Raw genomic sequence first — 1312 nt, 5'->3', positions numbered from 1 at the left:
AAGGGCTCACAGTGCAAATAGCAAATATGTTTGGTGTTGCCTCAAACTGCAAGCGATCCAAGTTTGCCAGTGGGTAAATAACTTAAAAAGGAAACATCTGCGCCAAAGTGCGAGTGATCTCGAAAATGCAAGTGAAATCCAGAGAAACGTTTTCTGAACTGTGAGTTGTGGCTGCCTTGAGGACCAGGAACCACCGCAGAGAACCACACCTTGGTGCCTGCACTGGTTTCTAAGGTGGAAATCTGTCCAAACTCATCAAGCTATAACCACAACAATATCAGCTTGTTAAAGCAAGCCTAGATAGAATTGATTTGAAGTGAATTCAGACTCCCAGCTCCTTCTAGATACTGGGAAACGTCACAGCCTGTTCTCATTACTAAGGCTCCAGGAGAAAGACTGAGGCCTTCTCCTCGGTGCATTTTGCTCCCTGGATTGTCCTTGGATGTGATCCTGTGCCTCCCCTGTTAAACACTTCCATTCAACTTGTAAGACATGCTCGTTCTGGTTGGATGACAGGCCATAGCTAGAGGGCCCAATCTGGTAAGGGACAAGTTTGAGTGCTGTCCTCGGGGTATCTATCCTGAGTCTAGATATGACCTTCTGCCTTGACCTCATGCTTTCCTAGACATGACCTACAGTGCCAGGCAAATGTGTGTAAATTGCTCTGTCCTGAGAAAGGGCTGCTATGTTAATATTTAGTCAGTCTTCCTTGGAACACGCTTCCCTTGTTACGTTCCTGTGGATAACTGAAACTGAGGTGGTCTCAGCATCCGACTGTAGCCAGCCTCACTCTTTAAGGTCTCCAAATCCCAGGTCCTGCAAACAGATCTGTTTAGGCCAGCCAAGGTCAAGGCCTGCTGACAAAACACGCCCTTCAGAGGCACACCCAGTAAGCTCATTCTTCAGAGGCACGCCCAGTAAGCTCATTCTTGCAGCCAGGCCTCCGTCCCTCTGGGTCTCCTCTGCTCAGGAACAGAGATATCAAATGGGCTCCACGCTTCCAACGCACATCTGGGGATGTTATTGAAGGTGCAGACCTCGTCAGGCAAGCAGGCACCTCCTGTAATTCCAGGACTCAGGGAGGCTAACACGGAGGATGGTAATGGATCCGGAGTGAGTTTGAGGACAGTCTTCGAAACAGAGAGCCCCTGTCTTGGTCAAAACAGAAGAAAATCCAAACCCTAACAAGCAGTTTGCATCACCATTACAGAGATTGTGTTTATGAAAGTCACTCTTACTAGAGACTTAAATCTATCCTCATTTGTAAACAACAGTTAAATATCTCCTGTAAAAGAAAAACAGAATCACCAAG

This window comes from Rattus rattus, chromosome 1 (genome assembly GCF_011064425.1).
Source record: "Rattus rattus isolate New Zealand chromosome 1, Rrattus_CSIRO_v1, whole genome shotgun sequence".
NCBI classification, from domain to species: domain Eukaryota; kingdom Metazoa; phylum Chordata; class Mammalia; order Rodentia; family Muridae; genus Rattus; species Rattus rattus.
This window is presented reverse-complemented; position numbering follows the sequence as displayed.